At 41.5% G+C, this 23,317-nt stretch overlaps 2 pseudogenes; one reads left to right on the top strand and one right to left on the bottom strand.

The window, feature by feature from the left end:
• Positions 1 to 6,599: 6,599 nt before the first annotated feature.
• On the bottom strand, positions 6,600 to 6,800 carry LOC129630634 (small integral membrane protein 10-like protein 1; annotated as a pseudogene).
• A 49-nt stretch (positions 6,801 to 6,849) lies between these two features.
• Positions 6,850 to 8,508, top strand: LOC129630929 (hypoxanthine-guanine phosphoribosyltransferase-like; annotated as a pseudogene).
• The last annotated feature ends 14,809 nt before the right edge of the window (positions 8,509 to 23,317 follow it).

The raw sequence follows: 23,317 nt of genomic DNA, 5'->3' as shown, positions 1-23,317 counted from the left end.
AAATCCTCTCCCTGTCCCCTCACCTCCATTAGGGCATATGGATCTGGCACTACTAAGGTAACATAGGGCCTGTCCCTCACGCCAATCTGCCAGGGATTACCATGGAGACCAGACAGAGCCCGCCTCCTATTCTGTCATTCTACTTCTATTGACTGATTGGAGGTTGTGTGCTAGGGTTGAGGAAGCCAGTTCTCATCTGGCTGCTGGTTGGTCTGAAGGAGTTCAGACTCCTCCAATTCTCTCTGATGATTGATCAATCCCAGCAAGTGAGAGACACCACTTGGTGCCGGAGAGATATGAGCCTAGGAGTCTCAGGTTGCTTCAGACACCTTGAGAGGGATCATTTAACAAGTTGGTACTTCAGCAGTAAAAGGCGATCTTTGCAAGAATGAACAGCATTTTATGTGCTTATTTGCCTCCTGCCCTGTGTCGGGAAGATCCCCTGGAAGAGGACATGGCAACTCACTCCAGTATTCTTGCCTGGAGAATCCCATGGACAGATGAGACTGGTGAGCTTTAGTCCATAGGGTTGCAAAGAGTTGGATACAACTGAAGTGACCTAACACACATATCCTCTCTGATGAAGTGTCAGTTCAAGTCTTTCTTCCATAAAGAAAAAAAATTGGGTTTTTTATTGCAGTTAAGTTTGAGGGTCATTTGTATATTTTGCGTAAAAATTCTTTATCAGATGTATGATTTGCAAATATTTTCTCTGGGTCTGTAGCTTAATTTTCTCATTTTCTAACAGTATCCATTGCAGATCAAAAGGATTTAATTTTGATGTAGTTTAAAAGTGAAAGTGAAAGTGAAAGTTGCTCAGTCCTGTCCAGCCCTTTGTGACCCCATGGAATTCTCTACAGTCCATGGAATTCTCCAGGCCAGAATACTGGAGTGAGTAGCCTTTCCCTTCTCCAGGAGATCTTCCCAGCCCAGGGATTGAACCCAGGTCTCCCGCATTGCAGGCAGATTCTTTACCAGCTGAGTCACCAGGGAAGCCCTTGGTGTAGTTTAGATTACTTTTTTTTTTTTCTTTTCTGGAGGTGTTTTGGTATCATGCCTAAGAACTCTGCTTAATTCAGGGTTTTCGCTTATGTTTTCTCCCATAAGTTTGATAGGTTAACAATTTACGTTTAGATCTATGATCCATGTTGAGTTTATACTTGTATAACATGTGAAGTTTTCATTGGGATTAGTTGAGTTTTACATATGGTGGTCCAATTAAACACCATAAAACATGATTATTTCTTTGATAAGTTGCCTTTGGACACATTTCTAAATAAATTGACCAAAGACGGCCAAACAATAAAATATGGGCCTCTTTCTGCACTCATTCTGTTCTGTTGACCTGTGTTTATTCATTTGCCAATACCACACTCTTATTAATGTAGATTTATAGTGATTCTTAAAACTGGGTAATGTGAATACTCTGACTTTATTCTTTTTTTTCAGAAGTGTTTTGACAATGCTTGTCTAGATCTATAAATCTTGCTAGTTTTTTTTTTAAGTGGGAATTGCATTAAAATTTCCTATCAGTTTGGGAGAGATGTTGAGTCTTCCAATTCACGACTATAGAAAGGCTCTCCATTTATTTAAGATTTCTTTGATTCTTTCTTCCTTTTTTTTGGCCATGCCACACAGCTTGTGGGATCTTAGTTCCCTGACCATGGATCAAACCTGAAACCTCAGCAGTGAAAGCATGGAGTCCTAACCACTGAACTGCCAGGGAATTCTCAGACATCTTTGATTTCTTTCAGCAGCAGCCAAAGTTACACACCCAGCTTGTAAATGTAACATTTTAGATTCACACCCAATTAATTGCTTATTTGGGGGCTACTTAAAATGTATTGCAACCTGAATCTTGCTTAACTCATTTTACCAATTCTAACTTTGTGTGTGTGTGTACGGATTCCTTGGGATTGTCTACTTAGACACTTATGTCATCTGCAAATAAGGGTAGTTTTTATTTCTTCCTTTACTATTTGTATGCCCTTTCTTTTTTCTTTTTCTGACATACTGTGCTGATTAGGACTCCCAGTCTGACGTGGAACAGGGATGGTGAGAGTGGACATCCTTACCTGTTGCATATATTAAGGCAGAAAGCCTTTCCACTTTCATCACCACATATAATATTAGCTAGAGGTTTTCTGTAGATGCCCTTTTCAGGATGAGGACGTTTGCTTTAGTTCTGGTTTGCCACTTTTATTGTAGATGTATGTTGACTTTCCTCAAATGCCTTTTCTGCATCACTTGGTCATGTGGTTTTCCTTTTTTCAGTAGTTCATAGTGTGGATTACACTGATTGACTTTCTAATATTGAACCAGCTTTGCAGTCTTGGAGAAACCTCAGCTGGTGATGGTGTGTTCTATTCATAAACTTCTATTTTAAATTTTCTAATATTTCATCGAGAAATTTACATCTATATTCATAAGAGGTTTTGGTCTGTAGTGTTCTATTCATAGTCTATATGTGGTTTTAATATCAAGACAATGCTGGCCTCAAAAAATGAGTTGGGAAATACTCTCTTCTTCTATTTTTCTGGAAAAGATTGTGTGGAAATGATGTTATTTGTTTGGTAATAATTTACCAGTGAAGCCATCTGGGTCTAGAGATTTTTATTTCAGGAGATTATTAGTTACAAAACAAATTTCTTCTCTTTTTAAAAAATATTTATTTATTTGGCTGCACCAGGTCTTAGTTGACGCACATGGGATCTTCAGTCTTCTCTGTGGCATGGGGGATCTTTAGTTGTGGCATGCGGGATCTAGTTCCCTGATCAGGGATGGAACCCCTTGCCCCCTCTATCCCCACTGCATTGGGAGCGTGGTGTCTTAACTACTAGACCACTATGGAAGTTCCAATGGTCGACTTTTAAATGTGAATTATTGTGTTATTGAAATAGACTGCAAAACATTGTGTTCATTATGCGATGATAATGTGACTATGCTGAAAGATTACACTATATGTTGACATTATCAGACTAAGTACTCAATGCAATATCCCTAGCTCACAGGAAATAAATATTCAGAAAAATTTAAAAATGAAAAAGAGAATATCTCATCACAGTAGAGTTTCTTCACAAAAAAAGGAAAACATGAAAATGAGGCTGCAACCAAAGTAGGTTTCTGAGTGGCTCATTTGTGAGTCAAGCAAGGAAAGCATTTACCAATGGTGAGTCAATTAAATTATGTTTGATGGCAGCAAAAAGAAAATCTGTCCAGAGGAATAAATTTATCTAAGAGTATTAGCCCTTCACGAGAAGGGTTGCTAGAATAGTAGAAGACATTGAAAGCAGCATCACTGTCAATTACTAAAACAAGACATATTCAACAGTATACAGAACAAAAGTAGAAAAGCAGTTGCCACAAATCAATAAATGGGATAGACTAAATTAACAGAATGAAAGGAAAAAATCATATGATAATCTCAAAACATGGAGAAAAAGCATTTGACACAATACAACAGTCTTTCATAATAATACTTTCTTTAAAAAACCTCTCAATAAATTGTGTATAGAAGGAGTAACCTCAACACAATAAATGCCATATATGACAAGCCCACAGCAAACATCACACTCAGTGGTGAAATGTTGAAACTATTCCTCTAAGATCAGGATCAAGAAAGGGTGACCACTTTCACCACTCTTATTTAACATAATTCTGGAAGTCCTAATAGAGGAATCAAGGAATGAAAAGAAGTAACAGGCACTCTTACACATAAATCTTAGCAATATTTTTTTAATTCTGTTTCTGCAAGCAGGGGAAACAAAAGCAAAATAATAAATGGGACCCAATCAAACTAAAAAGCTTTTGCATAGCAAAGGAAACAGTCAATGAAATGAAAAGGCTACTTACTGAATAGAAGATAATCTGCAAATAATATATCTTAAAAGGGATTAATATCCAAAATATATAAAGAACTCATATAACTCGATATAAAAAGTTTAAAAATGGGCAGAGGGCCCAAATAAGCATTTTTCCAAAGATGTACAGATGGCAAACAGGCATGTGAAAAGATGTTCAATATCACTAATCACCAGGGAAATGCAAGTCAAAACCACAGTGAGATATCACCTCACACCTGTCAGAATGGCTATCATCAAAAAGACAAGGAATAACGAAGGTTAGTGAGGATGTGGAGAAAAGCAAACCCTAGTATACTGTTTGTGGGAATATAAGTTGGTACAGTCACTAAGGAAAACAGTATGGAAGTTCCTCAAAACATTAAAAATATGATCCAGCAATCCACTGCTGGGTATATAGTCAAAGGGAATAAAAAGAGGCTTTGGAAGAAAGATCTGCACTCCTGTGTTTATTGCAACATTATTCACAATAGCCAAGATATGGAAATAAGAAGTAATAAATGTCTGTCAATAGATGTTGCTCAAAAGGACCAAATTTCCAGTTAGAAGATGAATAACTTCTGAGGATTTAATGCACAATGCAGTGATTACAAATAATATCGTACTACGTACTTGAAAGTGGCTAAGAGAATAGATCTTAAATGTTCTCTCCACAAGAAAGAACTAATAATTATCTGTTGTGATGCAATTGTTAGCTACACTACAGTGGTAATAATATTAACACTACGGTATAGAAAGGATATCAAACTAACACACTGTACATTTTAAAATGACACAATTTCATCGCAGTTATATCTCAGTAAAGCTGGAGGGGAAAGTAGTTGCCAGAAACTATGGGGAGAGGGAAATGAGGATTTACTACTTAAATGGGTACATTTTCATTTGGGATCTGTAACTTCTGAAGTTGAGCAGCAGTGATGGTTGTACAGCAAAGTAAATGCACAAAATGCCACTGGATGTTTCACTTGAAAATGATTAAAATGGCAAATTTTATGTGTAAAAGTGTAAGTCATTCAGTCCTGTCTGACTCTTTGCGATCCCATGGATCATACAGTCCATGGAATTCTCCAGGCCAGAATATGGAGTGGGTAGCCTTTCCTTTCCCCAGGGGATCTTCCCAACCCAGGGATCGAACCCAGGTCTCCCACATTGCAGGTGAATTCTTTACCACCTGAGCCACAAGGAAAGCCCAAGAATACTGGAGTGGGTAACCTATCCCTTCTCCAGCAGATCTTCAGGACCCAGGAATCAACCCGGGGTCTCCTGTACTGCAGGTGGATTCTTTACCAACTGAGCTATCAGGGAAGCTCTAATTTTATGTGTATTTAACCTCAATTTTTAAAAGGTTAATGATTTCTAATGATTTTTTCAGCTTTTACATGACCATGATTATTTAAATGTTACTCAATATATCACAATGCTTTGTGCTATGACTAGATTTCCTTCTTGTTGGCTCCAAGGTCTAGAACTGCATGCTACTAGTTGGGACCCTGAAATAGAGTCCACTTTCATACATTCCAACCCTCTGGCTCAAAATTTTGCAACATTTTACATTGTTTGGTATTTGAAGGATGAGTTCCTGTACAGTTGTTGTTTTACTTTTGATTTCCTTGTTATTTTTTCACTGAAAGTTTCTGATTATCATTGTTTGCGCTTGTGGAATGAAAAACTATATGCCTTCCACACTATATCCTTAAGATCTCCAGCTTCTTACTCAATTAACGTCCAGTTTATAATCCAGTCTCATGTTCCTGAAATCTACTGATTTATTAAATTAATATGCACTGTGAGCTTGTACATTTTTGTCCTGAAAATTTTGGTAGCCTTCTCTTTTATAACACATCCTGTTCATTCTGTTTTTGTTTTAAGGATGTACAGTTTCTTAAATATGGTTGAGGGTCTTAATTGGGGAAACAGTGGCTGTCTTTATTTTTCTGGGCTCCAAAATCACTGCAGATGGTGATGGCAGCGATGAAATTAAAAGACGCTTACTGCTTGGAAGGAAAGTTATGACCAACCTAGACAGCATATTAAAAAGCAGAAACATTACTTGTCAACAAAGGTTCGTCTAGTCAGGGCTATGGTTTTTCCAGTAGTCATGTATGGATGTGAGAGTTGGACTATAAAGAAAGCTGAACGCTGGAGAATTGATGCTTTTGAACTGTGGTGTCGGAGAAGACTCTTGAGAGTCCCTTGGGACTGCAAGGAGATCCAACCAGTCCATTCTAAAGGAGATCAGTCCTGGGTGTTCATTGGAAGGTCTGATGTTGAAGCTGAAACTCCAATATGTTGGCCACCTGATGTGAAGAGCTGACTCATTTGAAAAGACCCTGATGCTGGGAAAGATTGAGGGCAGGAGGAGAAGGGGACGACAGAAGATGAGATGGTTGGATGGCATCACCGACTCAATGGACATGGGTTTGGGTGGACTCCGGGAGTTGGTGATGCACAGGGAGGCCTGGCGTGCTGCGGTTCATGGGGTCGCAAAGAGTCGGACACGACTGAGCGACTGAACTGGGTCTTAACTGAAGTCGTCTCTGTTTTTGGAATCGTGTCATTTCCTCTACCTCATTCTCTTTCGGCCGTGTCTCAGTGACAGTCCAGGAGCTCTGCTAAGAGTGGAGAGCGCAGCCGCAGAGGGAGCCCAGGCACTCTGGAGAGACAGCGGGGCTCATCGCTCTCAGCTCTCCACTTCTTGGGAGTCGGCCATAACGGTGGTTTGGAATGTTGGCGGCTTCATCAGGGTTCTGAAAGCGTTAACTGCAAGCACATGTTGAGGACCACGGAGCCAGCGAGGTAGAAGTACGGCAAGTTCTTGTGCAGATGCCAGGGTGGGCAGGGTGCGGGAGGTCCCCTCGCAAGACCCCGTAGGAGCTGGGGGCCGCTGCCAGACTCGAGGTCCTGAGAACCAAGGATGACGGGAACGCGGCGGAGGCCATGAACCTGGTGTCGCCACTCAGCCCCGATGTGGTACCTGGAGCCGAGGGTGGCCACGGACCCGAGGACCCCCAACTGGCGGCAATGACCGGAAGGGGCAGGTGGGGGGCGCTAAGCGGCCACCGAGTTCACACTCGCTCCCCAACAATCGCCTCTTCAAACCCTCTTAATGATTTTTCTTTGACGCGATGTTGTCATATGTTACCAATACTCCTCGGTTGATACTTCTTCAAGAAGGCAGTTCTGAGTTTGAAGTAACTTGATAATAGACTTTCTTGAATAGTTTGCTTGGAGTGACAAAAATTTAAATGAAATGGCTTATCAGAAATCAGACTTTCAGCTCCTCCCCATACTTCCTTCAGCCCTTGTGCCAGCTGGCTGCGTTACCGCGACCAGCAGCCCCAGCGTCATGATTAGTGAGGATGAACCAGGTTATGACCTAGATTTATTTTGTATACTCAGCCATTATGCTGAGGATTTGAAAAGAGTGTTTATTCCTTGTGGACTAATGACGGACATGACCGAACGGCTTGCTGGAGATGTGATGGAGATGGGATGCCATCACATCGTGGCCCTCTGTGTACTCAATGGGGGCCTATAAATTTTTTGCTGACTTGCTGGATTACATCAAAGCACTGAACAGAAATAGTGATAGATCTATTCCTATGACTGTGGGTTTTATCAGACTGATAAATCCTGTAATTACTGTAATGACCAGTCAACCGGTGACATAAAAGTCATTGGAGGAGATGATCTCTCAACTTTAACTGGTAAGAATGTCTTGATTGTTGAAGATTTAATGGACACAGGCAAAACAATGCAAACTTTGCTTTCTTTGGTCAAGCAGCATAATCCAAAGATGGGCAAGGTTGCAAGCTTGCTGGTGAAAAGGACCCCTCAAAGTGTTGGATATAGACCAGACTTTGTTGGATTTGAAATTCCAGAAAAGTTCCTTGTGAGATATGCCCTCGACTATAATGAATACTTCAGGGATTTGAATCATGTTTGTGTCACTAGTGAAACTGGAAAAGCAAAATACAAAGCCGAAGGTGAGCGTTCAAGCTGAGTTTGGAAACATATGGAGTCCCACTGAAATCACCAGTGAAATTATCCAATGTTCTAGTTCTGTGGCCAGCTGCTTAGAAGAACTTACTGTGTGTCTCCTAAGAATTTTGTGTGTTTTGTGTTTTAGAAATGTCAGTTGCTGCATTCCCAAAGTCTTCATTTGCACTGTGAGCCTATAGACTATCAGTTCCCTTTGTGCAGATTGTTGTTTGGCTTGTGAATGAAAAATCTCTGAAGCCATACTGCTATTGACTGAAAATATGGAAATTGTATCTGTAACATTTAAAGAGAACACTGTATTAGTTTTTTAATTGGTATTTTAATTTTTATATAGTCAAGAAAGAACAAAAGTGATTGAATGTTGTTAACTATACTGCTGTGTGTTTAGAAGAGCAGTCAGTTTCATATCTGTGACAGTACTTAAGAGGTATCATTGTGTCATAGAAACCATATGTCCTGGAATTTTTTTAGTAGGTTTCAGTAGTATTAACTGTATTTTCTTGCTTGTTCAGATTATTTCTGGTGAATATTTGTCAACAGTTCCTTTTAAGCACAGGTCAATCAGTTCCAGAACTTACCACATTTTGAATTCTTCAGTGTAAAAATATTTCAAATAAAGGCTGTCTCTTTAAAAGAAAAAAAAAAATCAGACCTTCAGTAGGAAGAGAAACATTATTTATAAGTGCTGAGAGAAAAGAACTGTCAATCTAGAATTCTGTATCTGGGGGAAATGCCTTTTGGGAATAAAGGTGAAATAAGGATAGTTTCAGATGAAAAAAGCCAACACAATACATTGGCATGGACCTGCTCTGAAAGGAAAACCAAAGTTAATTCTTTAGTAAAGGAAAATGATACTACAGGAAAACTTGGAATGTCAGGAAGAAGTAGAAGCAATAGAAATGGTCAAGATCTGGGTAAACATGATAGACTAGTTGCCTTTTAATTCTTGAAAATGTGTATTACAGTTGAAAGCAAAAATTATAACATTGATGAGATTTTCATTGTAAGTAGATGTAATACATATGGTTAACTTTTTAAAATATAAAGGAGAGGGGGTGAAGGGACCAACATGGTGGGAGGTTGCTATATTCCACCTGAGTTGTGAAATATTCTGGTTAGGCTAGCATGTTTATTTTACTCCCTACAGCAACCACAAACAAAATTTGCAAAGACATATACTCAAAAATCACGAGATCAATTAAAATGGAGTAGTAAAATAATACTCAAACAATCCAAAAGGGAGCCAGAAAGGGAAAACAGAGGGAAAAAATAAAACAAATAATAAAGTGGTAGACTTAATGCCAAACATACCAGCCATTACATTAAATGCACATGTGATAAACACAAAAATTATAAAGATTTTCAGAATTCATTTTTTAAAAAGATCCAATTATATCCTGTCTATAAGAGTCACATTAAAGATGCATATAGGATAAAAGTAAAGCTTGGGAGGAGGGAAGGTACGCAACACAAACACAAAACAGAGATGTGTGGTTATATTGATGTCAGGCAAAGTGGAGGTTTTAACTCTTTCATCCTCTGCCCAGACTCAAAGGACTCTGAGCCCTTAGGAGATGGTGGAATCACCAAGTAAAAGGAGCATGGATCCCCGGCTTAATCTATGGGTCACTAGAAATACTCACATGGAAAGGTTGTGATAGTGTCAAATAAACTTGTATCTTGTGAGCTGCTGATTTGATGAGGGTTTATTTTTTACAGCCTCTAGCATGACTCTAAACAATATGCCTTTTAGACCTCAGTACCCACTAGCCCAGTGCATCTCAATCTATTTGTGACTGTGGCATAGATTCTGTTTTTGGTATCTCCAATCTGTCATGGAGGGCCTCCCTGATAGCTCAGTTGGTAAAGAATCCACCTGCAATGCAGGCTTGATTCCTGGGTCTGGAAGATTCAGTGGAGAAGGGATAGACTACCCAGTCCAGTATTCCTGGGCTTCCCTTGTGGCTTAGCTGGTAAAGAATCCACCTGCAATGCAGGAGACCTGGGTTTGATCCTTGGGTTGGGAAGATCCCTTGGAGAAGAGAAAGGCTACCCACTCCAGTATTCTGGCCTGGAGAATTCCATGTATTGTATCGTCTATGGGGTCACAAAGAGTCAGACACGACTGAGCGACTTTCACTTTCAGCCTGCAAGGAAAAGAGGATGGCCTCTGTCCCCAAACCACAGGGAACTGAATTTAGCCACAACAACATGAGCTTGGAAGAATGTCCTGAGCTCCAGAGGAGACCACATTTCAGCTAACACACTGATATATCAGCCTTGTGAGAACCTAACCAGAGAATTCAACCACACTATTCCAAGATTTTGAACCAGTAGAACTGTGACTTAATGAATGACTGTTGTTTTAAGTCACTAAGTGTATGGTGTTTGTTACATACACGAGGAAATTTTTTTTCCAATTTTATTGTGAAATAATTATCACTGTATAAGTTTAAGACATGCAACTTAACAATTTGATTAATATGTATTGTGAAATGATTACCACAGTAGGTTCAGCTAACATTCGTCTTCTCATACAGATATCATAAAAAGAAAATAGGAAAAGAATAAAAAAATTCTTGTGATGAGAACGTGTAAGATTTAATGTGCTAACCATAGTAAAAGTAAACTAAAATCTTAACAAAAAAATTTTCCAAATACTTGGAAAATAAACCATATAAGTCAGAATAACTCATGAATCAAGGGAAATTAGACAATGTTTTTAACTGATCAAAAATAAGGTATAGAACATAGCAGAATATATAGGATGCAGCTAAAGCAGTGCTTAGAAATGTACAACTTCATATCTTATATCAGAAAATAAAAATGTCTCAAATTAACAATCATGGCTGCCAATCTAAGAAACTGGAAAAATTTAAGAGCAAAATAAAGCCAAGGCAAGGAGAAGGAACACAGTATAAGACTAGAAGTAAATGAAATTGAAAAGGGAAAAAAAGTAGAGAAAAGCAATGAAATGAAAAATGGTTTCTTTGAAAAGAGCAAAAACTGATAAATCTCTTATAAGACAGGCAAAATAAGGGAGAAGATACAATATTAGAAATGAAGTAGAAAATATCTTCGCACATAAATTGTATAGCTTTGGAATAAATTGTCCCATTCTTGAAAAACAAAAACTCAGTTCAGGGACTCACAGGTTACTCAAAGATTATTTGAGTAACTTTGTATCTATTAAGGAAGGTAAGGGACGTTCCTGATGGTCCAGTGGCTAAGACTCAGGACGGAGACCCTAAGAATATAGAGGTAAAGTTTTCCATTCCCTACGGTCAGGACCCTCAACTCCACTCAGTCACTGTTTGATCTGAAATTTGTCTTTCTCATTCCCTGGGCTTCATTCCTTAGTCTGCATAAATGGAAACTATGGACTGGTAATGGAAATTCACAGGGTGTTAAGAACAGTGGCTGAAGTTCCTCATACTGCATGAAGAAGAAAAAGTAGTCAAAATTTACTTACTAGAGAAAGGCCCCAGACTCAGGAGATTCTTCAGGCTTGTTCCAGCTTCAGGAAGCAAAGAATTCCCATTGTAATAGGAATGGTTTCAGAGCACAGAAAAACCTGGAATGCTCTTTAACCCATGTGATATTCCCAGCACAGCCCCAATGCAAACTTGAGAGATTGGCCCCAAAATGGAAAGTAATAAATTCGTTTACAAATAGAGGCACAAAATGAGATGTAAGTAAATAATATCCACCATGCATTAAAAGAATATAATTTACACTTGAACAACATGAGTTTGAACTGTGCAGCTCCACTGATACCCAGGTATTTTTCAGTAGTAAGTACTACAGTACTACATGGTCCATGTTTGGTTGAACCTGCAAATTGGAGGAACTGCAGATATGGAGGCTGCTGCTGCTAAGTCGCTTCAGTCGTGTCTGCCTCTATGTGACCCCATAGATGGCAGCCCACCAGGCTCCACCATCCCTGGCATTCTCCAGGCAAGAGTACTGGAGTGGGTTGCCATTGCCTTCTTCGGCAGATATGGAGGACTGACTCTTAAATCATACACAGATTAACCTCCTCTTTGTTCAAAGGTCAACTGCAATGGATAGTGAACCACTAAGCCATGAAATTAAAAGGCGCTTACTCCTTGGAAGGAAAGTTATGACCAACCTAGATAGCATATTAAAAAGCAGAGACATTACTTTGCCGACAAAGGTCCATCTAGTCAAGGCTATGGTTTTTCCAGTGGTCATGTATGAATGTGAGAGTTGGACTGTAAAGAAAGCTGAGTGCTGAAGAATTGATGCTTTTGAACTGTGGTGTTGGAGCAGACTCTTGAAAGTCCCTTGGACTGCAAGGAGATCCAACCAGTCCATTCTAAAGGAGATCAGTCCTGGGTGTTCATTGCAAGGACTGATGCTGAAGCTGAAACTCCAGTACTTTGGCCACCTCATGCGAAGAGTTGACTCACTGGAAAAGACCCTGATGCTGGGAGGGATTGGGGGCAGGAGGAGAAGGGGACAACAGAGGATGAGATGGCTGGATGGCATCACTGACTCGATGGACATGAGTTTGGGTAAACTCTGGGAGTTGATGATGGACAGGGAGGCCTGGCGTGCTGCAATTCATAGGGTTGCAGTGTCAGACACGACTGAGCAACTGAACTGAACTGAACTGAAGGTTTTCTCAGGAGTACAAGGATGGTTTATAATTTTGTTAATGTGCTGAATTAAATTTTAATCAGTGCTGAAAAATGTTTGATATAATCAACAAATTTTTAATTTAAAAAATCTTGGCAAGCTGAGATCAGAAGAAAATGTTTTGAACAGATGGAATTTTTATTAGAAATCTATATCAGTTATGTGACTGGTAAAACATTAGAACAATTTCATACAAAAATAAAAATGCGATTAGGATGCTTGCTTATACTTCATATTGTACCAGATAGGTTAGCCAAGGAACTAAAAGAAAAAATATAAAATGAAGTATTAAATTGTTTAAAAAAATTCAAATTTTACATAGAAAATTCAAGCTTCTTAAATGATGGGTTATTACACCAAAAAGTTCAGTAAGATAGCCAAAATGTCAACATTAAAAACTCAATTCCTTTCTCCTACCCCAGTAATAAGTTAGATTATACAATAGAAAGAAAAGTCCATTTATAATAAAACTAAAGTTCTATAAGTCCTGTATGGAATACCATGTTTATGAGTAAAAAGACTTACTGTAAGCCTCAACATGTTGAACCACCTCAACTGATAACTAGATTCATTATAATACAAATCAGATAGGATTTTTTCCTTTATCTTTTAAAATTGAATATAGCTGATTTACAATATTATATTAGTTTCAGGTGCACAACATACTGATTCAAAATTTTTGTAGCTTATACTCCATTTAAAGTTATAAAATATTGACTATATTCTCTGTGCTATAAATATATCCCTGAAAATTTTCCTAATTTTATACCTCGTAGTTTGTAGCTCTTAATTCTCTCCTTCTTGCCCCTCCTCTTCCCTCTGTAACCACCACAGGTCTGTTTGCTCTATCTGTGAGTCTGGTTTATTATAATCATTCAGTTGTTTATTTTTTAAGATTCCACATATAAGTGATGACATACACTTTTCTTTGTTTTGTCCGACTTACTTCACTAGGTGTAATACCCTCCAAGTCCATCCATGCTGCCGCAAGTGTCAAAATTTCATTATTTTTTAGGGCTGAGTGGTATTCTAGTCTCTCGCTATATATATTTGAAGGAAATGACAACCCACTCCAGTATTATTCTTGCGTACACACACACACACACACACACACACACACACAATGGAATACCACTCAGCATGTGTGCACACACACACAGTGGAATACCACTCAGCCATATGTGTGTGTGTATAACACCACATCTTCTCTATTCATCTATCTGTTGATGGACACTGGGTTGCTTTCATATGTTGGACAACAAAGCAGGCTGAGTGCCAAAGAATTGGTGCTTTCAACTTTGGTGCTGGAGAAGATTCTTGAGAGTCTCTTGGACTGCACAAACTAGTCAATCCGAAAGGAAATCAACCCTGAATATTAATTGGAAGGACCAATGCTGAAGCTCCAATACTTTGGCCATCTTATCGGAAGAACTGACTCATTGGAAAAGACCCTGATGCTGGGAAAGACTGAAGGCCAAAGGAGAAGAGAGTGGCAAAGGATGAAATGGTTAGATAGCATCACTGACTCAATGGACAAGAATTTGAACAAACTTTGGGAGATAGTGGAGGACAGGGGAACCTGGTGTGCTGCAGTCCACAGGGTCGCAAAGTCACGTGGACATGACTTAGTGGCTGAACAACGACAACAACAATCAAAAAAGCAAGAGAGTTCCAGAAAAACATCTATTTCTGATTTATTGACTGTGCCAAAGCCTTTGACTGTGTGGATCACAATAAACTGTGGAAAATTCTGAAAGAGATGGGAATACCAGACCACCTGACCTGCCTCTTGAAAAACCTGTATGCAGGTCAGGAAGCAACAGTTAGAACTGGACATGGAACCATAAACATGGTTCCATAAGTTTTTGGAACCATAAACTTCCAAATTGATAAAGGAGTACGTCAAGGCTGTATATTGTCACCCTGCTTATTTAACTTATATGCAGAGTACATCATGAGAAATGCTGGGCTGGAAGAAGCACAAGCTGAAATCAAGATTGCCAGGAGAAATATCAATAACCTCAGATATGCAGATGACACCACTCTTATGACAGAAAGTGAAGAGGAACTAAAGAGCCTCTTGATGAAAGTGAAAGAGGAGAGTGAAAAAGGTGGCTTAAAGCTCAACATTCAGAAAACTAAGATCATGGCATCTGGTCCCATCACTTCATGGGAAATAGATGGGGAAACAGTGGAAACAATGAGAGACTTTATTTTTTGGGGCTCCAAAATCACTGCAGATGGTGACTGCAGCTATGAAATTAAAAGACGCTTACTCCTTGGAAGGAAAGTTATGACCAACCTAGACAGCATATTAAAAAGCAAAGACATTACTTTGCCAACAAAGGTCCATCTTGTCAAGGCTATGGTTTTTCCAGTGGTCATGTATGGATGTGAGAGTTGGACTATAAAGAAAGCTGAGCGCTGAAGAATTGATGCTTTTGAACTGTGGTGTTGGAGAAGACTCTTGAGAGTCCCTTGGACTGCAAGGAGATTCAACCAGTCCATTCTGAAGGAGATCAGCCCTGGGATTTCTTCGGAAGGAATGATGCTAAAGCTGAAACTCCAGTACTTTGGCCACCTCATGCGAAGAGTTGACTCATTGGAAAAGACTCTGATGCTGGGAAGGTTTGGGGGCAGGAGGAGAAGGGGACGACAGAGGATGAGATGGCTGGATGGCATCACTGACTCAATGGACATGAGTCTGAGTGAACTCTAGGAGCTGGTGATAGACAGGGAGGCCTGGCGTGCTGTGATTCATGGGGTCTCAGAGTCAGACATGACTGAGCGACTGAACTGAACTGAACGACAGCATGCTGGCTGTTGTAAATAAATCTGCTGTGAACATTGGGGTGCATGTATCTTTTGAATTAGTGTTTTAATTTTCTTCAGACATATACCTAGGAGTGGCTGGGGCCCTGGAGCTGGCTTGCTGGTGTGTTAGCTGGGTCCGGACAAGGCAGGATGTGGAGTGGCAGTGATCCTGGGACTGATGCTCAGACACCCCATGGGCTGAACTGTGTCCCAAGGTCTTTGGCTTCAGAGACCTGGGGTCCAGGGGCTAGTGCCAGTGTACTGATGTAGGCTGTGTCCTGGGCCTTGTGGTGAACAGGGCCATGTCTTCAGGGTGGCTCTGGGCTCAGGAGATCTTAAGGCAGCCAGCTTGGTGGTGGGTATGGCTCATCCTGCTGCACTATTTGCTTGGCCTGAGGCATCTCAGTACTGGTGGTGTGGGCAAGATGGGATCCTGGTGCTACTAAGCTAGGAGGGTTCCAAAATGTCTTCTGTCAGCAGCAGTGGCCACATGGTAGAATGAGCTCCCCCAAATGGCAGCTGGCAGTGTCTGGGTCCCCAGGGGGAGCTCCAGTTGCCTCCTGCCTCTCCAGATGGCTCTCTAAGATTAGCAGATGAGTCTGATCCAGGCTCCATTCAATCTGCTGCTCTTGCCCTGGATTCCAGAAAAGGTGAGATTTTCTGTGTGCCTTTTAAGAGGGGAGTATCTATTTCCCACAGCACTTTGGCTTTCCCAAAAGTAAGCCAAACATTCTTTCCATCCTACCAAGCCTAGCATATCCCAGTCTTAAGTAGAACTGCTGATTACTGTCACATTCCTCTGTTTCCTTTGTAGGGCTTAACGCTATCTGAAACTATTTACTTATATTCTGTTTATGTGTTTGTCTTGTGTGGAGAAGAAATAAGTTCTTTTCCTGTCTTGTTCAGTGCAGTGTTCCTGGGCCTAGAATAGTACCTGACACACAGTAGGTACTCTGTGAAGTTTATTGAATGAAAGAATGAATGAACCCCAAGGGAACTCGAACACACAGGAAAAGAATCACCCAGCAGACAGAAATATCATCATATGGTTTATTGTCCTTGAACATGTCAGGAGAAGGGAGACTTTGTCCAAGGGACAGAGTTAAGACATGGACATCTGAGTCCACAGGGTATGCAAGGAGAAAGGAGGGCCCTCCGTCCCTGACACCTTGAGGGAGAGGGAACCAGGGCATCCTCAGGCTCTCCTGGGTTGTGGGGGCATCTGTCACCAGGCACAGTGGGGAGAGAAAGTGAAGAACATGAACAGCCACCACAGGATGACGCTTGTGATGCCTGTGGCCAAGAAAAGGTTTAAAGGTTGAACATAGAGAAACCAACTTAAACATGGACATGTAGCTTGGCTTCATCCATCCTCTGATGGGTGGGTATCACCCATCAGCCTCACGTGTTGTACTTATATATATATACCCCAGATGGATAGACCTCCTTCCTTCATTTGAAAGAAAAAAGTGGAAATCCATTCTGGAGGAAAATAATATTATCCTAGGCCTCAAATTATTTTTAGAGATACCTTCAAACACAATGCCAAACTCATAACCAGACCCATAGGAAGATAAAGACCTGGGAGAGAGAAAACAGAAACAAAATAGAGAAACATAAAGACTTCAAATATTGGCATTATTAGATAGAAGCCTGCAAACCATATGCAGAGACATAAACCTAAGTTTGAAAATTTTAGTGAAGAAATTGGAAACTCTTTGAAGTGACAGAGATTGAAGAGAAAACCAAACAAATTCTAGAACTGAGAAATATTGGGAATTGATATTAAGAATCCCACAGGTGAGATTAGCAGGGGATTAGACATAGACAAAGAGAGAAATGGTGACCAGAAGATAGGTCTGGAAAAAAAAAACTAAATCGACCATAGTATGGAGGGGAAAAAAGGGAAGAGGTTCTGTCATAAATATGACTAGAATCTCAGAAAGAAAAGAGAATGGCACACAGGATACATTTGAAGACATAATGACAAGGAATTTTCCAGACCTGATGACTGACATCAGACTGTGGACTGACACAAGAAGTCTGATGAACCCCAAACAGAATAATTACAATCCACCCTTAATTATATTTTAGGAGAACTGCAGAAAACCAGGGCAAAGAGAAAATACTAAGAATGGTTCCTTCAGTGAAATGACAGATTGATGGCTGATTTTTAAACAGCAAGGAAACAAAGCCTAGAAGATGGTAGAATGATATCGTCAATGTCTGAAATACATCAACTGCCAGCAAAAAAAAAAAAAAGAAAAATTCAAGCACAGCAAAAATATTCTTCAAGAATGGAGAAACTGTGTGCCTGTTGTGAGGCACTACGGCCACAGGAATGCACGTGGAGAGCCAGGGCTCCCACAGCTGCTTGTCAGCCCAGTCCGCTGAGCCCTGTCTCTTCTCACTGGCCTGCATGGCTGACATCCCCTGTGGCAGCCCCTCCAGCCAAGTCAGTGCATGCTGCTGGCTCAGCCCCATCCCCAGTCTGCACTGCTATGCACCTGGGGCAAGATCTGGAAGCCACAAGTGCCTGCCCGGAGCCAGAAGCCCTGCAGCTGATAGTGTGCCTAGAATCAGCCCTGGCACACAATCTCTTCCTTTTCTTTCCCCTCCATACTATGGTCTATTTTTTCCTGACCTATCTTCTTCTCACCATTTCTTTCTTTGTCTATGTCTAATTTCCTGATAATCTCACCCATGGGATTTTTCATAACAATTCCCAGTTCAGTTCAGTCGCTCAGTCATGTCCGACTCTTTGTGACCCCATGGACTGCAGCACACCAGGCCTCCCTGTCCATCACCAACTCCCGGAGTTTACTCAAACATGTCCATTGAGTCGGTGATGCGATCCAACCATCTCATCCTCTGTTGTCCCCTTCTCCTCTCACCTTCAATCTTTCCCAGCATCAGGGTCTTTTTCAATGAGTTAGTTCTTCGCATCAGGTGGCCAAAGTATTGGAGTTTCAGCTTCAGCATCAGTCCCTCCAATGAATATTCAGGACTGATTTCCTTTAGGATGGACTGGTTGGATCTCCTTGCTGTCCAAGGGACTCTCAAGAGTCTTCTCCAACACCACAGTTCAAAAGCATCAATTCTTCGGCACTCAGCTTTCTTTATGGTTCAACTCTCACATCCATACATGACTACTGGAAAAACCATAGCCTTGAGTAGATGGACATTTGTTGGCAAAGTAATGTCTTTGCTTTTTAATATGCTGTCTAGGTTGGTCATAACTTTTCTTCCAAGGAGCAAGCATCTTTTAATTTCATGGCTGCAGTCACCATCTGCAGTGATTTTGGAGCCCCACAAAATAAAGTCTGTCACTGTTTCCACTGTTTCCCCATCTATTTCCCATGAAGTGATGGAACCAGATGCCATGATCTTAGTTTCCTGAATGTTGAGTTTTTAAAAAGTCAGCTTTTTCACTCTCCTCTTTCACTTTCATCAAGAGGCTCCTTAGTTCTTCTATTTCTGCCATAAGTGGTGTCATCTGCATATCTGAGGTTATTGATATTTCTCCTGGCAGTCTTGATTCCAGCTTGTGCTTCATCCAGTCCAGCATTTCTCATGCTATACTCTGCATATAAGTTAAACAAGCAGGGTGACAATATACAGCCTTGATGTACTCCTTTCCTAATTTGGAACCAGTCTGTTGTTCCATGTCCAGTTCTAACTGTTGCTTCTTGACCTGCATACAGATTTCTCAGGAGGCAGGTCAGGTGGTCTGGTATTCCCATCTCTTGAAGAATTTTCCACAGTTTGTTGTGATCCACAGAGTCAAAGGCTTTGGTAGAACAATTCCTGATATTTCTCAATTCTAGAATTTGGTTTTCTCAAATCTCTCTCACTTCAAATAGTTTCCAATTTCTTCACTAAAATTTTCACACAAACTTGTTTGTGTCTCTGCATATGGTTTGCAGGCTTATATCTAATAATGCCAATGCTGATGGTTGGCCCCTGCCCCTAAGTGTGTCTCTCAATCTGATCCCTGCCACTACACAGGCACCTGCAGCTAGCCTGCCAAATCCATAGGTGTGCACACTGCTGGCTTTGGCCAGCACAGATGCCTACTCTGGTACCTAGCCACTGGACACACAGGTGTCGCTGAGAACTGCTGCGGTACTTGCACTGTAAGCACCTCCCTCCCACCCTGCAGGTGTTGATGTGGGCACAGTGGCCCACCCCCCCACCCCCCCACTGCCCCCAATATGCTGCCTCAGTGTCCTCTATTGATATAATTCAGTTAGAGCTGCCTGATCTCTCTCCCTTCTTGATTTCCCCTTATCATCCCCCACAATCCTTCCCAAGACCCAGTGACCCTATCCGTGTCCTCCATAACACCATTTCTGCCCCTTGTGAATTTTTACTTATCCCTGCCCTCTAGAATGCTTTATTGTTCCCTGATGCCCTCTAGACTTTTGCAGCTATAAAGACATCTATCTACTCGAAAGACCCCATCCTTTACTCTGTCCCCCTTCATGACCTTCCCATGAAATCTGTAGCGTGTCCCCCTAACAACTTTCATTTGTCCCCTTTAATCCTCTGCATTCCCCTGTGCAGGTCCTCCCTTAACTTGATCCTGGTCCTCTGCCAGTCTTTTTTTCTACATTCCCTAACCAATTCTCTTCCCTTTTATCCCCTTCTCTGTCCAAACTGGATCCTACTAGCTTAATCCCTTAACTTATAGCACTCTTTCTAGATAGCACTCCACTTACCTCATTAAAGCCAAAGGGCTATGCCTCCAATTCCTCAGGACAGGAGAGTACATCAGGGCATGATACCATCAGGGCGGGCTCTAATCACTGATATCGACTTCGATTGAAATATAAAGGGCAGAGTCCCAAATGTTTAGTCCAGATTTCTGCTCTATTAGAGGAATATTGGACTCTGTCACCTAGCAAACTTCTGAATGAATGAATGAATGAATTGGGTGGGATTTCAGTTATTGGCATTTATCCTCCAGTTGGAACTCCTAACTGGTTCAACATATAGAAAATGTGAGTCTAAGTCACAAGTATATTCCTGATTGAACCTCTGATTGGTTCCAGGCATGCAGAAGGCAGGATTTATTAATTCATTGAACATATTTGTGGGTCTTTAAAAAGTATTTATTTCTTTTGGCTGCATCAGATCTTAGTTGCATCACGTGGGAACTCCATTGAGTCATGTAGGATCTATCCTTGTGAAATACAGCTCTCTAGTTGTGGCACGCAGGCTCCGTAGTTGTGGTTCTGGGGTTTAGCTATGAGTAGCTATGAGGTATGTGGGGTATTGCTGCTGCTGCCCACCAGGCTCCCCCATCCCTGGGATTCTCCAGGCAAGAACACTGGGGTGGGTTGCCATTTCCTTCTCCAATGCATGAAAGTGAAAAGTGAAAGGGAAGTCGCTCAGTCGTGTCCAACTCTTAGCGACCCCATGGACTGCAGCCCACCAGGCTCCTCCATCCATGGGATTTTCCAGGCAAGAGTACTGGAGTGGGGGTGCCATTGCCTTCTCCGTGTGGGGTATTAGTTCCCCTTTTTTGTTGTTGTTTAGTCGCTCAGTCCTGTCTGATTCTTTGTGACCCCATGGACTGTAGCCTGCCAGGCTCCTCTGTCCATGGGGTCTCCCAGGCAAGAATACTAGAGTGGGTTGCCATTTCCTTCTTCAGGGGGTCTTCCTCACCCAGGGATCAAACCCACATCTCCTATATTGGCAAACAGATTCTTTACCACTGAGCCACCCAGGAAAGCCCCATTAGTTCCCCTACCAGGGATCAAACCTTCATCCCCTGCATTGCAAGGCAGATTCTTAACCACTGGACCACCAGGGAAGTCCCCATTGATCATATTTGAATTTAGGAGCTTACTGTGTGCCAGGCCCCATGTTCAGCCCCCAGAGAACAAGTGGTGGCCAAGGGAGACAGGACTGTGGCTCTCCTGGAGTTCACAGTTCATAGTTCACAAGGGAGATGGAGATCAACAGCTGAATAAACAAGGTGCCTTCAGGGTGGACCGATGACTGTGAAGGGAATAACTAGAGAGGCACTGAGGACAAGTGGAAAAAGAGAAAGTTCTCAGCAGAGGGGCCACCTGAGCTGAGATTTGCTGGGTGAGATAGCCGTGAAGAGATCTGTGGGAAATGAAAGGGTTCCAGGCAGGGAACAGCAAGTGCAAAGGTCCTGAGTTGGGAGTGAGATTTGAGTGGCTGGAGTCAGGGAGGCCTGAGGGGAGGGTGTGAGAGGGGTGGGGCAGAAGCAGACCAATCAGGGCTTGGCCATCAGAGTGCGAGACTGGGATTTCATCCTGTGAGCCATGGCAACCTATGGGAGGATGTGAACCTGAGAGATGTGTTGCATGATTTAGGTTGTGGAGAAACTCTGGCTGCCCTGTGCAGAATGGAGAGTGGGGAGCAGCAGTTCTTGATTTTCCAGGAACCTCAGACCCTCCTAAGGCAGACCCTGGGGGTGAGGGTGAGCAGAGCAGGCCTCAGAGAGGTGCCCCCTCACCTCCAACCTTTACAGGAGTATTCTCTGAGATAAGGCAAGACTGGCTGTGGCCTGTTTGCTTTCTGCCCTTGGGCTAAGCTGCGGACCTCTTCTTCCCTGCTCCCAGCCAACTTAAGTCTGTAAAGTTCAGAGTCCTCCCCAGAAAAAGCCAGCATTACCTTGGCCAGATGATCAAGGTTAACATTATTTGTGACAAATCATGTTGATACGATTTAGTCTTTGACAATATGTGATGAAGGTTACACTCACCTCTGGATGTTCTTCCCCAAACCTATAATCTCCAGCTAAGTGTGATGAAAACATTAGATCAACCTGAAGTACAAATTAAAAGACATTATCCAAACACCTGACTCCAAACAGGTTTTTAAATTTTAGCTATGAGTGTATAATGACATTATCACTTTGATTGCATTTTCAAATTAGCATGCAGTAAAGCTGACTTAGTATACAGTTCAATGACATTTATACACCTAGATATAGATTTAACTACCATCAGAATCAGGATTCATCACCCCCAAAATATCTCCCTTGTGCTCTCCCTTCACAGTTATCCTCCCCTTCCTCTACCCCTGGCCACCACTGACCTGATACTATAGTTTTGTCTTTGTGAGAGGACACCGTCAAGGGAATCACACAGCATTAACCTTTTATTAGTCTATGCCCTGACCAATAATGTTGAAGAAGCTGAAGTTGAACAGTTCTATGAAGACCTATGAGACCTTCTAGAACTAACACCCAAAAAAGATGTCCTTTTCATTTTAGGGGACTGGAATGCAAAAGTAGGAAGTCAAGAAATACCTGGAGTAACAGGCAAATTTGGCCTTGGAGTACAGAATGAAGCAGGGCAAAGGCTAACAGAGTTTTGCCAAAAGAATGCACTGGTCATAGTAAACACCGTCTTCCAACAACACAAGAGAAGACTCTAGATGGTCAATACTGAAATCAGATTGACATATTCTTTGCAGCCAAAGATGGAGAAGCTCTATACAGTCAGCAAAAGCAAGACTGGGAGCAGACTGTGGCTCAGATCATGAACTCCTTATTGCCAAATTCAGACTTAAATTGAAGAAAGTAGGGAAAACCACTAGACCATTCAGGTATGACCTAAATCAAATCCCTTATAATTATACAGTGAAAGTGACAAATAGATTCAAGGGATTAGATCTGATGGACAGAGTTCCTGAAGAACTATGGAGGGAGGTTCGTGACGTTGTTTAGGAGGCAGTGATCGAGACCACCCCAAGAAAAACAAATGCAAAAAGGCAAAATGGTTGTCTGAGGAGGCCTTACAAATACCTGAGAAAAGAAGAGAAGCGAAAGGCAAAAGAGCAAAGGAAAGATATACCCAATTGAATGCAGAGGTCCAAAGGATAGCAAGGAGAGATAAGAAAGCCTTCCTCAGTGAACAATGCAAAGAAATAGAGGAAAACAATCGAATGGGGAAGACTTGAGATCTCTTCAAGAATATTAGCGATACCAAGGGAAA

This window comes from Bubalus kerabau, chromosome 17 (assembly GCF_029407905.1).
Source record: "Bubalus kerabau isolate K-KA32 ecotype Philippines breed swamp buffalo chromosome 17, PCC_UOA_SB_1v2, whole genome shotgun sequence".
Classification (NCBI taxonomy): domain Eukaryota; kingdom Metazoa; phylum Chordata; class Mammalia; order Artiodactyla; family Bovidae; genus Bubalus; species Bubalus kerabau.
This window is presented reverse-complemented; position numbering and strand designations above follow the sequence as displayed.